At 33.1% G+C, this 13,870-nt stretch overlaps 1 non-coding gene across 1 annotated transcript; it reads left to right on the top strand.

Annotated features, from left to right (window-relative positions):
• The first annotated feature begins 9,502 nt into the window (after window positions 1-9,502).
• On the top strand, window positions 9,503-9,701 carry LOC116630370. Its single transcript, XR_004298959.1, has one exon. It is a non-coding gene; the product is annotated as a U2 spliceosomal RNA (small nuclear RNA).
• The last annotated feature ends 4,169 nt before the right edge of the window (window positions 9,702-13,870 follow it).

Raw genomic sequence — 13,870 nt, 5'->3', positions numbered from 1 at the left:
TAATAAAAGATGTTCTGTCTAGTTATTTTAGCTTGTGTTCATACTATTTTCATATTATTGACTTTTTTGCCAATATATTATTAAAATGTTTCTTTTTTAATTTCAGATCTCTTTTAAACATGTATATATAGTTGCTTTAAAATTTCAAACTTAAATTATGTGTTTCTGTTTGCATTTATTATGATTATTTAAATATTTGAAAGTATTCTAAGGAACTTATTTCATATTTTCTATGTACCAACTTTTTTTAAATCACCTTATCCTTTTCTGTCTTTTTTGACTGATAAATATTTGTTTCTTGATTTTATTCCTCTGTTGAATTGCAAATAATAAAATTCTGTTTGGTTGTTGGTTATCTTTAAGTTTTTAGGATCATATTGCTTTATACAATTGTATAACCAAAGTTATTCTTCATTTATTTGCACTTTTCAAATGAAAGCCTAGAGTGCTTTACCTATTAAAAACTACCCCCACTTCTTTATTATTTTTAAAATTTAATTTTACTCCTATTTTTCAAGAAATTGTCATTGTTTTCCTTCAGTCAAAAGTTAATCACACTTACCACCATATTTTATCAATGTTAGTACTTTTCATTGCATCTTGGATCCCAAATTTTACCTCTGAGTGCATTTTTTTATTACTTTTTTTTTCTTTTTAGTAATTTAGGTGGGCTTGATCTCACAACTCTGAGATTATGACCTCAGCCGAAATCAAGAGTCGGACAGTCAATCAACTGAACCACCCAGGCACCCCATGGTTTGAAGGTATTTTTATTAATAAAAATTCTTAATAATTGTTCCTTTGAATATTGTTTCTTGATGATTAGTATTTTCTTCTTCTAGAACTCCTGTTTGACAATCATCCAATCCCCTCAATCCATCTTTTAAATCTCCCAACTATTCTACTTTTTAAATTTTTTTTTCTCTTGTTACTTATTCTAAGGAAATTCTCTATTTTCTTGACATTCACAGATTCGCTATTTCACTGTACTAATGATTATGATATCTATTTCATTTTTTTCAATGATTTTATTTTTCACTTCATATTTTTATAATTATTTTTCTATATACCATCTGATATATTTTCATCTGTAAAAGAAGTCTAGTTTTTTTAAAGGAAAGTTATACTTTGAGTAATCATTTTACATCTCTTAAACATGTTCACTTTAAATATTTGAAAGCTTTTCTACAAAATGAATTACTTCTGGAATAAAATCCTAATCACATTATTGACTTTTTAGTTACATTGCCAGTTCTTTTTTTTAAAGACTTACTTATTCATTTGAGAGAGAGAGAGAGAGAGAAAGAAAGCAAGCGGGGGAAGGGGCGGAGGGAGAGGGAGAGAAGCCTTAAGCAGACTCCCCCGCTGAGCAGGGAGCCCAATGCAGGGCTTGATCCCAGGACCCTGAGATCATGACCTGATCAAAATCAAGAGTTGGCCTCTTAACTGACTGAGCCACCCAGGTGCCCCACATTTCCAGTTCTTATTTTTTAAATATAGTTTTCAAGCTCTTTCTGAGTAGAAGTATCTCCCACTCTCTTTTTATCTCTCCATCTGTGTTAGCCACATTGTATATGATGATGCCATAGTTTCATCCTACATTTTCTGGGCATATTGGGGTAGTGGCTAATCTAATTTTGGAAACTCACTTCTTATGTATGAATATGTGATTTTTTTTATTTTCTCATTTTAATTCACAACTCATAAAAAAGTATAGCTTTCATCAGCTAGGAGATAGCCATTTTTAAAATTATCTTTTTAGTAGGGGGGCCACGTGCTATCCCTACCCTGTTCAGAACTGTAATGCAGGAGCCTAACTTTCAGCTTAACCTGATTGCTCTGCCTTTTCTGGGCCATGGGGCTCAGAAATCCTAGAAATTTGGCTCCCATCTCTTGGTTTTTGTTCCTCTTCTATTTCTGGTTCAAAGATAATTTTAATTCAGAGACAAGGAGAGGGAAAAATCCCACAGGTTAATCCTATGGATGGACATCTTATAAAGGTCTTTCTTCCTTTCTCTCTCTCTCTCTCTTTCTGTCTCTGTCTCTCTGTCTCTATCTATCTCTTTATCTTTCCATCATACCAATGTTTTTGAAGCAGAGGAAAAATTTTCAAGACATAAAGTTGACCAGAAAATTTATACGTTGTTGGGCTTAGTAGTATTTCTGAGTAAAAGAGAGTTGGGATGTATTGTAAAATGCCTAGAGTTTGGAGTTTGTATTCCTGGCTTTTTCTCTGCCAATTAGTAACTGTTATTGTGGGGCACCCTGATTAGTACCTGTAAGTTACCTCATTTGTAAAGTAAACAAAATTGTTCTTACTTGGTACTTTTGCAGAGAGTATTCAAATGAGGGAACCTATTATAAAATGTACAACTTTGAGAAAGTGCTCAATATATGTTGCTGTTTTTCCTTCTGTAAATTCAAGATAATTTTTTGTTATAGATAATTTTTTGTTATAGACCTATTTTAGCTACAATATAGATTTAATAACTCATAACACAGGACTTTGAACAAATCTAAATATACATCATTCAATAATTGGTAAGGACTCAAAACTGGGAAAGCATGTAATCAGGAGCATTTGTTTATGCTGTCCAATTTAGTCGCCCCTTTTAGTTTTATGGAAAATGAGAACATAGCAAATGCTTGGACTAGCCTATTTACTGGAGTCATATGTGAATTCATCTGACTTGTTGAATATTTACCAAAAGTGTTATCAACAAAGTGGGCATAATTTACCACACATATAGAGTCTGATTAAGCATGAAAGTTCTCAAAAAAGGTCTCATAAAAACAAATATATAATATGACAAATGTCATGAAGGTAAAGAACACTGTTCAGCAATAGAAAGTAGCAGGAGACATTTATAGATAAGTGAGAAGTAGCCTCATTGTGAAAGTAACATTTAACCAGAAATCTGAAGAAATAATACAATACACAAAATGAGGCACTGTTCCAGGCAAAAGAAGGTCCTTAAGCAGGAAAGACTTAGTTAGGTATCATAAAATTATGCAGAGAAGGCTCAGATCAACTAATTCATTTTGGTATTCCTGTTACTTGCTCCAGTGTATGGTACATAGTATACATATTCAGTAAATGTTCATTGAATGAAGGAATGAAGGAATGACATACAGAAATATGAAAATAATAGCACCTGTTTCTCTTTCCTTTCTCTCTCATCTCTACCTCTCTCTATATCTCTTGGTTGCCAAATAATATGTTCCCTTTTATTTCATTTTTTAAATGAACTATTTTAGAACAGTTTTAGATTAACAGAAAAATGGCAAAGATAGCATAGAGAGTTCCCACATACTATGCACCTGTTTCCCCTATTACATCTTACATTAATATGGTACACATTTGTTATGACTAATGAACCAATATTGAGACATTATTATTAATTAAAGTCCATAGTTTATTAAGAATTCCTTAGTTTTTTCCTACTGGACTTTTCCTGTTCCAAGATCTCCCATTACATTTACTCCTCATGTGGTCTTTGTGACAGTTTCTTAGACTTTCCTTTTTTTAATGACCTTGATAGTTTTGAGGCACACTGGTCAAATATTTTGTATAATGGTCCTCAGTTAGGATTTGTCAGATATTTTAAAAATGATTGTCCTGGAGTATATGTTTTTGTAGGTAAAACAACAGAGGTAAAGTGTCATTTTCATCATATCATATATCATATCATATCATATCATATCACAAGTGTACATACTGTCAACATGTTGGACTTATCACTGTTGATGTTAACCTTGATCACCAGACTAAGGTAGTTTTTGCCAGATTTCTCCATTGTATAGTTCCTTGCTTTCCACTTTTTCATAGTACTCTTTGGAAAATGTCACTATGGGACTCATACTTAAGGTATAAAGAGTTATGCACCACTTCATTAAGAGCAAAGTATCTATATAAATTATTTGGAATTCATCTACACAGATTTGTCTCTTCAGGGCACCTGGGTGGCTCAATCGGTTGAGTGTCTGACTCTTGGCTTCAGCTCAGGTCATGATCGCTTAGGTCATGAGCTCGAGCCCTGCATCAGGCTCCTTCCTCTGCTCCTCCCCCATCCTCTCTTTCTCGCTCTCAAATAAATAAATAAATAAATCTTAAAAAAAAAAAAAAAAAAAAAAAAAAATTTTCATCTCTTCCCTTTATTTCCTAACTAAATCATTTATATTAATATGAACTCATGTATATTATTTTATACTTTGTGTTATAACCCAAACTACTTTATTTTGTGGTTTAAAATGTTCAGCTTTGGGCTATTGGAGCTCTTTCATTTGAATCTTTGGTCCCTTTGACATACACATCATTGTGAATTTCTTTTTGTTTGTTTGTTTTCTGAATACATCCTTACTTTCTGGCACTAATAAATCTCCAGGTTAATCTTGTATATATCCTTCCCAGCCCTAGAACCAGCCATTCTGCCAAGGAGTCCTGTCCTTTTATTGAAGAGGGACATAATAAACAAGATCCTGGATGCTAGGTGCTGTTTCTCTTCTTGAGAAACTTATTGGAGCATTGTTCAACTGACTGACAGATATTAATCTCACTACATATAAAATTAGTATTGGTTAGGGATGAGGTTAGAAGTTCAAAAGAAATATCAGAAGTTATAAGTCTAATGTTTGTAGTTAAATTTGAGTACAAAACAGAAAACTGTCTAATTATGCCTGCCTCTAATCTGTCTGAGTAGGAGAAGCATCTTATAATTTCAAAATGGATTAGTGAAATGGATGTAAAAGGAAATTTGCTATATGAAATCCTTTACAGTTCTAGGAAACTCTTACTTAGAAAAAAATCATGATGACAAATCAAAAATTTTCCTTTATAATATGATAGTATGAAGGGACTTACTAAAACTCCTGAATCTTAACAAAAGATAGTTAATATTATTAACAACATAAAGGGAAAAAGTGTTCTAAATTAATTCTTTAAATATTATATTCACAGTCATATTAGTTATTTTATAATAAAAAATTTTAAAGATAAATAATAAGTCATTTCTTGTAGTTTTGAGGTTAGTGTTAAAAAGATATTATTTTGTAATTATTTAAATAACTAATTTGTTTGAGACATATGGCAGTCTTAAAAATTGTTTGTAGTCAGCCTGTAAAATTGTTTTAAATATACATCAACCATTGTACATCATTATTTCTGTTACATAGATAAAAATGACTCTTCAGATTGAAGCACTTGTGTAATTTCTTTCTAGACACTGGACAGTTTACATTATTTTAATGAAAGAAACGATTAATTTTAAGGGACTATGATCTCATATGTTTGTTATACTAAACATATTTTTAGAACTGGATAAATGAGGCTTAAACTTCTGCCTGTTTCTTAGAAGACCATTACATCCAGCACATAATTTACAAGTTTCTTTTTTCTTTATATATAAAACTAAAATCATAACTATAAAATTAAAATCATAATAACTATCAGCACTCCAATGAGTGTTAAAATATATATAAAGGGTTTAGCATATAAAACATAATAAATGTTCAGGAAAAGCAAATTGCTGTTTTTCTTCTTACTATTAGAAATGAAGTGATCAACACATACATAATTGCTTCTTATCTTAAAGAGACAAGGTTGGGTATCATGTTCTCTGCTAATACTCTCCTAGAAAAGTTGTATTGACAGCAACAACTGAAATTTAGCTTAAAACATGGTCTAATAAATCTGGACAATGATTAACTGTATATTACCTTTTTAGAATGGAGCCACTTTGATCTTTTTGCAAATAGTTCTGATTTGACTAAACTATCAACAAGAAGTCAAAACCATCAATCAACTATATTCCAGGTTGAATTTCTTCGGAATTTAAGGAGACATAAAAAAGTTACATACTCTACCAAATTATTTAAACTTAACCATACACAAGCAGACAATATTTTGGTTAAACAACAATATTTAGTTCAATATACTAGAAAGTGTAGTAACAGGAAACATTCTGAATATTGCTAAAACTGTTCATTGGGGACTGGCCATGTCAATTCCCCAGGGTGGTTGAATGAAGCAGACATAAGTTCCAAAAATAACACAAAATTGTATTTAGAAATTATATAATTAAATAAATAAGGACAAAGTTATATAATAATTTCTAACTGTATGTAGATTATTTTTATTTGAAAACTAAAGCGATCTGATGGTTACACATATTAAATACCAAGGCAAAAGTTAAGTGAAATAAGCTTATGTATATTTTAAGTTTTTATGAAATTTCTATTGTTTAAACAAAACCCTAGGGCTTTATGTCCCTGATGTCTATCATCACATAGTTCTATCATGTGTAATAATCAGCATAACTACTTACATTTTAATTATAAATGTACATATAGGAAAAATGTTCTTGGAACATCAATTATTAAGAATATTGAAGAGGGGGGTGCCTGGGTGGCTCAGTTGGTTAAGCGACTGCCTTCGGCTCAGGTCACGATCCTGGAGTCCCGGGATCGAGTCCCGCATCGGGCTTCCTGCTCAGCAGGGAGCCTGCTTCTCCCTCTGACCCTCCTCCCTCTCATGCTCTCTGTCTCTCATTCTCTCTCTCGCAAATAAATAAAATCTTAAAAAAAAAAAAAAGAATATTGAAGATGGAATTTACTTGAATGGCATGTTAAACTTATAATATTTTCAAACTATGTGCTAGACTATTGAGTTTCACATGTAGTGTATTGTACTAAGATTAAATCATATAATAATGTAGGTAATGAGGTACTCAAATTATTTTCTTGCTTTCTTTTTTTTTTTTTTTTTTTAAAGATTTTATTTATTTGACAGAGAGAGACACAGCGAGAGAGGGAACACAAGCAGGAGGAGTGGGAGAGGGAGAAGCAGGCTTCCCGCCGAGCAGGGAGCCCGATGCGGGGCTCGATCCCAGGACCCTGGGATCATGACCTGAGCCGAAGGCATACGCTTAACGACTGAGCCACCCAGGCGCCCCTATTCTCTTGCTTTCAAATGATCTGAAATATTATTACATATTGGTTAAATCAAGTCACTGAACTTCTTCAGACTCTGACTATATTAATTTGATTACTCCTTATATAATATGTTATTAGATAAATAATATAAGAATGTTGTGTAATATCATATTATAAAATAGACTGAATTCATGTATAAGCATTATTATAATTAATTTACAGATATTTCATTGCCTAAACAGAAAATAAAATATCTTAGTCCACTATAAACCAAAATCTTGGACATTTAACTGATGGCAAAGTATGAAAGGTAATAATATATGTGATTTGATAATTGCTAAAGCACTTGCAATATATAATACTAAATGCAAAAACAGATTGATTCTTAAAGATATATTTTTATATATTAATAACAGATACAAAAACAGTACTGCCAGTCTATCAATGTAATTGTGATTCAAACTTCACTTTTGCTTAAAGAAAACTTCACTAATCAGCTATTTAAGTAACATGAAACCAACTGCCTACAACAAAGCCAGTGTAAATAAATTCCTATGCTATCTGATCATTTTTATTTGTTTTGTTTTTATATGGACATTACTTAGCATTAAAAATTCATTTAAATTAGTATGCAACAGTACTGCTATAGACTGAATGTTTGTGTCTCCCCAAATTCATATGCTGAAAACTAATCTTCAGTGTGATGATATCTGGAGGTGAGGCCTTTGGGAGATTAGTACTTTTATAAAAGAGACCCCAGAGAGCTCCCATGTCCCTTCTAACCACCATATGAAGACACAGTGAAAACATATTTGTCCATGGACCAGGATGTGGGCCTTCACAGACCTGAATCTACTAGCGCCTTGATCTTGGCCGTGAGAAATAAATTTCTACTGTTTATAAGCCACGAGTTTATATTAGTTTGAAATAGCAGCCTGAGGAGACTAAGACAATCACTTTCTATGTTTATGTTCCAAAATAAAGAAAAAAGGGATGAGAATTTTTCTATCAATTTATGGGAAGTTTCCTCTAATCTTATGATCTATTCAGAATATGTGAATAAAGTGTGCTAAATCTATTAAAGAATAAAAATTAATTGTATAAAATAAATTGCATTTATTTTGCCTAGCAATGACATGGATGGAGCTAGAGATTATTATTCTAATGAAATAAATCAGTCAAAGACAGACAAATACCATATGATTTCACTCATATGTGGAATTTAAGAAACAAAATTTAAGAAGCAAAGGGGAAAAAAAAACCAAACAAACCCAGAGACATAGGCAAACCAAGAAACTGACTCTTAACTATAGAAAACAAACTGATGGTTACTAAAGGCAAGTGGGGTGAGGGGGATGGGTGAAATAGGTGATGGGGATTAAGGAGGGCACTTGTGATGAGCACAGGGTGATGTATGGAATTGTTGTATCACTATATTGTACACCTAAAACTAATATTACAATGTATGTTAACTAACTGGAATTAAAATAAAAAGTTAAAAATATAAATTGTATTTTATAAACATGTTGAGTCAGTATCTTCCCAGAGGAAAACACAGAGAAGTTAGAAGAGTAGGATTTATTTTGCGAATAAAGCCTATACTTTTACAAGATAAAAGAGAGTGGGGGAGGGGTGCCTGGGTGGCTGAGTTGTTGGGCATCTGCCTTCAGCTCAGGTCAAGATTCTGGCTTCTGGGATGGAGCCCCTCCTTGGGCTCCGTGCTCAGCGGGGAGCCTGCTTCTCCTTTTCCCTCTGCTGGCCCCCCTGCTTGTGGGCTCTCTCCCTCTCTCTGTCAAATAAATAAAATCTTTAAAAAAATATGGGGTGCCTGGGTGGCTCAATCGTTGCGCGTCTGCCTTTGGCTCAGGTCTTGATCCTGGGGTCCTGGGATTGAACCCTGTATTGGGCTCCCTGCTCCGCGGGAAGCCTGCTTCTCCTTCTCCCTCTGCTTGTGTTCCCTCTCTCGTTGTGTCTCTCTCTGTCAAATAAATAAATAAAATCTTTAAAAAATAAAAATAAAAAATAAAAGGGAAGAGGGAGAAAGCAGGATTGGGCAGAGAAAAATTCCATGCATACTGCAATTTTGCCCTAATCCCAACTAACCTGGTAGGGACGACTGGAGCAGATCGCCCATTAGAAGAGACCTATGTTGGACAAAAATGGCCAGGCCCATGTTCAGTCATTGGGTTGGGGCTGCCTGGAGAGAGTACAGCCTCAGCTTGAAAGCAGAAAAGGAAAAGGGTCCTGAAGCCACTAACAGATGGAGTCTGTCAGCTAATTACACCGTTTGCACCTTTATGGCATGTTTTTTCTCTTGAAGGAAAGTCAAGCAAGCAGTGCACCTCTTTGCTGCCACATATGTTAAATTCATTTTCATTGAGAGAGAAGAACTTGAAATTTCTTCCAACTGTTAAAATTATGTGAAATAAAATTACAGAAGAGTACTTAAGTATTAATTAGTATATTCATTATTAATTAATTACAGAAAAAAATGACTGAATAATGAGCATTTTAGAATTTTTTAAGTTGTTTATGTTAATCATTCAAACTTCAGCTTTAAAAATATTATGCAATCTCTTGTTGGCCTTTTGGCTAAGATCAAGTGTAGTGTCTTATCAGTTTAAAAATATTATTCAAAAGCTGAAGCATTAAAATAGCAACATCTGAGATCTTTAAGCATAGACTCAACTATTACTTTTTAATGGAAGCCCCCCTGAAATGTATTTACAGGGGAACGATGTTTGTTATATTTGAACAGCGGGCAATATTATGTTATCTATGATGCACGTGCTGCCATATCTTACCCATTCCTTTTTCTTGACCAAAGTTTTGATTTCCTATTTTTTAAAAAAATTAAATTCATGATAATGGAGTTACACCTCTTGCCCCATGTGAAGACATACATCATTATTTTCTCAACAAAATGTGAATTCATTGGTGATGGCAGTATTTATAGAATACAAAAATTCACCCCATAATTATAATAAAAAAATCTAAATCCATTGATGTTTGATAATTGTAGTATCTCCCCATGCTGACATCAATCTGAATGTTGACTGTGTCATTCAATGAATGTTGTAAATTATTTATAGGCAATTATTATATCATTTTTAGATGTATTGACATGTTATTGCTATGACCACCTAATGCACAGTGCATATCAAGAGCTCTCAAACTTGACATTTGCTATTAATAAGCATTTTATAACAGGCAGCATAAGCAAAACAAGTATCTTTGTGCCACTGAGTAAAAAGAAACTAAATAACTTTTAAAGTCACAATTGCACAACACATTCATACACTTATGCTGATACTAAAGTTATAAGGTCACACAATGCTTACTAATATTGAAAATACGAAAACCATCAATGTACTTCAGTTTCATAGTAAAGGATTTTGTAACAAAGTTTAATTTTTAATTCTTTATTTTTTCAAGTTATAAAAAACTTTAAATGTGCATATTTGATTATAGTATTTTAGGATGGTGATATAAACATTAATGTAAATAATAAAAACTATATATTAGGCACATTTACTGTGGTTAGGCATTTACATACACTACATGTATTATTCTTAGTAATCCTGAAAGGTAATTATTATCATTCCTCTTTTTCAGATGGTATAAATATGACTCAGTAAGGAAATTTCTTGCCCATTAATCTAATAAAAAGCAGAGTTGCTATAGGTGAAGGGGATTAAGAGGTACAGATTTCCAGTTATAAAATAAATAAATCATGGGGATAAAAAGTATAGCATAGAATTAGTCAACAATATTGTAATAACTTTGTATGGTAACGTGGTAACTACCCTGATCATGGTATTTTGTAATATATGTAATTGTCAAATCACTATGTTGTGCACTTGAAACTAATATAATATTGTATGTCAACTATACTTCAATTTAAAAAAGATTTTTTTCTGATTATAAAACAAATGCAAAACTCAGAATGCAAGACAGCATATATAGTATCCTAGCCTATATTTAAATGAGCATTTACACATAGTAATCTACAGAGGAAAATAAATCCTAAATGTTAACACACACACACACACACACACACACCCCCAACGGTAGAGCTACAATTGTAGCAGGGATGTAACTCACTCATATACATTATCTTTCCAACAAACTACAATAAGGCCTTCCTAAAAAATGAATACCAGAACCAAGTCAGTTACCCAGGATTATACTCTTATCAGTGAGATAAATCAGGGTTTTGAATAATGAAATATATAGTAGTGATATTTGTACACAAGGGATTAAAACAATTTAAGGGGTGTCATTTAAAGTCTCCACATCATCAGAGAAATGTATTTCTGTTACTCTCCCTGTATTTTCTATCATTCTAAATGTGAGATCCAGAAAGGCTATGCATATTTCAGCTCCCGAAGTTTCTCAAATGGGGATGCAAATTACAATTTCTCTTACTCCTATTATTTCTCTGGTAGGAAGGGATCACTTGCTTTATGAATGAGAGCTCCGTATCACTGAAGAGGAATCCTACTCAAAGGATATCAGCTATTCTTGGTTTGAGAGTTTAAAAAGTAGAGTTAAATTGAATCTGTTGCAGATAATCTGTAGTGGCAGAGATTTTGCTAATGAGACCAAATTAACACCTGCATTTCCTATAAGAGTAGTATTTAAATTATTCACTACATTATTCACAACTATAAGTTTGAATGCTCTTTAATAAAATATTTAATTATATAACTTGAAAATTGTCCCATTTCATGACATGTTAGAGATAATCTTTCTGAAAAAAAAATGTGTAAAAAAATAGCACAGTGTGACTCATTTGTTTTCCTTTCTTTTTTGGGGTGGGGAGGGGCAGAGGGAGAGGGAGAATCTTAAGCAGGCTCCACACCCACCATGAAGCCAGATGTAAGGCTCGATCTCACGACCCTGAGATCATGACCTGAGCAAGAATTGAGAGTTGGATACTTAACCGACTGAGCCACCAAGTACCCTGTTTTCCTTTCCTGGTCACAAGTCTTCCAATAATTAATTGAAATTTTCACACTTGTTTACATCATAAGAAAAAGTAGTATTAAAGATTTAATGAATTCAGTTATGGATTTTTTAAAAAGCTCTAAAATCAGTTTTCCAATGTGTGCTTGCCAGAAATCCTGCATCAGAATTAACAGGGTGCTTGTTTAAAATATATATTTCTGACTCTACTGAGGTCTACTGAATCTGAATCTCTGGGTATGTACTTAACAGATTCCCAAGAGAATCTTAAACCCACTAAATTTCCTAATAGACTATTTTTAGAGCAGTTCTAGGTTCATAGCAATACTAGGTAGGAGTACAGAGAGTTCCTATATACTCCCTGCCCCCTATAATCATAGGTTCCCCACAATCAACATCTCACACCAGAGTGGTGCATTTGTTACAATTGATGAACCTAAACTGACACATTATTGCACACAAAGTCCACAGTTTATATTAGGGTTCATGCATGATACTGTATGCTCTATGGGTTTAGACAATGTATAATGACATATGTCTACCATTATAATAACATAGAGTAGTTTCACTGCTCTAAAAATTCTCTGTGCTCTGACTATTCATCCTTCCCTCCCCTCCAGCTTCAAATACCAATGCTTTTATTTCTCCATGGTTTTGTCTTTTGGAATCATATAGTATGGGATAATACAGTATGTAGGCTTTTCAGACTGGCTTCTTTATCTTAGCAATAGCATTTAAGTTTCCTCCCTGATTTTTCATGGCTTGACAGCTCATTTCTTTCTAGTGCTGAATAATATTCCATTGTCTGGATGTACCAGTTTATTTATCCATTCATCTAATGAAAAGCATTTTGGTCACTTCTAAGTATTGGAAGTTGTGAACAAAGCTGCTGTAAATATCCATGTGGGGTTTTGGTGTGGATAGAAGTTTTCAATACCAAAGAGTAAATACTAAGTAAATACCAAGGAGCATGATTGCTGGAACACATTGTAAGAGCATGTTTAATTTTGTAAGAAACCACCAAACTGTCTTACAAAGTGTCTCTACTATTTTTCATTCCCATCAGCAATAAGCAAGAATTCCTGTTGCTCCACAACCTCATTAGCATTTGGTGTTGTCAGTATTTGGATGATGACCATTCTAACTGGTGGAAAGTGGCAACTCGTTGTTTTGATTTCACTTCCCTGATGACATAGGATAGTGAGCTACTTTCAATGCTTATTTTCCAACTATGTTTCTTTGGTGAGTTGTCTGTTAAGGTCTTTGGCCTAATTGGATTTTTCATTTTCTTTTTATTGAGTTTTAAGTGTTCTTAATATATTTTAGATAAGAGTCCTTTATCAGATTTGTCATTTGCTAAATTTTCTCCCAGTCTGTTGCTTGTCTTTCCATTCTATTGACAGTGTCTTTCACATAGCAGACTTTTTTTTTTTTTTTTTTTTTTTTTTAATTCTAGAGAAGTGCAGCTTATCAATTCTTTCTTTCCTGGATGGTGCTTTTGGTGTAGCATCTAAAAAGTCATCATCAAACCTAAGGTCATCTAAATTTTCTTCTATGTAATTTTCTAGGAGCTTTACAGTATTACATTTTTACATTGGGACCTGTGATCAACTTTGAGTTCATTTTTGTGACAGGTGTAACTTCTGTGTCTAGATTCATTTTAATTTTTTGCATGCAGATGTCCTATTGTTTCAGCACCCTTTGTTGAAAGACCATCTTTGCTCTATTGTATTGCCTTTGCTCCTCTATCAATCAGTTTATGCGGGTTTATTTCTGGGTTGTCTTCTATCCTAGAGACCTATTTTCTATTCTTTCCCCAAAACCATACTGTCCTGATTGCTGTAGCTTTATAGTAAATGTTGAGGTCAGGGAGTATCAGTCCTCCAACTTCACTCTTCTTTAATATTGTGTTGGCTATTCTGGGTCTTTTGTTTTTTCATTTAAGTTTAGAATCAGTTTGTTGATATCCACA

This window comes from Phoca vitulina, unplaced genomic scaffold, assembly GCF_004348235.1.
Source record: "Phoca vitulina isolate PV1807 unplaced genomic scaffold, GSC_HSeal_1.0 scaffold3, whole genome shotgun sequence".
In the NCBI taxonomy this organism is placed as follows: domain Eukaryota; kingdom Metazoa; phylum Chordata; class Mammalia; order Carnivora; family Phocidae; genus Phoca; species Phoca vitulina.
The sequence above is the reverse complement of the archived record's forward strand: the minus strand, read 5'-3'. Positions and strand labels throughout refer to the sequence as shown.